Here is a 763-nt window from a genome sequence, read left to right on the forward strand (position 1 = left end):
TATTCTAAAAATATCTAGATATTTTATAAAATTATCATTTCACCCATCACTTCCCAAACCACTTTTTGTTAAAAATATCAACTCTCGTCGCAACTCAGTTGACAGATACAATTTTCAGCAATCCGAGGTATTTTTAACAAAATTGTTTGGTATTAAATTCTTCTTAACGTAAATAAATAAAACTATTGCTCGACGAATAATTTAATCAGGGATCCAAAAATATTTTTGGCATTAAATTCACAAAATACTAAAATACCATAATTTGGCTAAAAAACCTCAGAGTTCAACACTAAAATACCCTAAAATTGCATAATTTATGATTTAAAAACTATGAGTCTTACATTACTACCCCCCTAAAATTAGTTTCGTCCTTGAAACTACGCATCGATAAACAACTCAGGGTGTTGTTCCCTCATCTTGCTCTCCAATTCCCAAGTCGCATCTCCAGTAGTTGGGTTCCAAATTACCTTGACCAAGGAAACATCTTTGTTCCTTAATCGCTTAATCTTCCTATCATCAATTCTTACATGTAATACTTCGAATGACAAGTTATCCTGCAGTTGAATTGTGTCCGGTTCGATCACATGTGACAGATCTGTAAGATATTTCCTTAACTGCGACACATGAAATACATCGTGAATTTCAGACAGTATCTGTAAGACCCGTAATTTTAAAGTGTGCTTTATGTGTTTTTGTATATTTTGGATTTTGGCTCGGAGGCTTTTTAGCCAAAGTTAATAATATTTTGGAGATAATTGTTAAA

The sequence above is a fragment of the Cicer arietinum genome, chromosome 4, assembly GCF_000331145.2.
Source record: "Cicer arietinum cultivar CDC Frontier isolate Library 1 chromosome 4, Cicar.CDCFrontier_v2.0, whole genome shotgun sequence".
Taxonomy (NCBI): Eukaryota; Viridiplantae; Streptophyta; class Magnoliopsida; order Fabales; family Fabaceae; genus Cicer; species Cicer arietinum.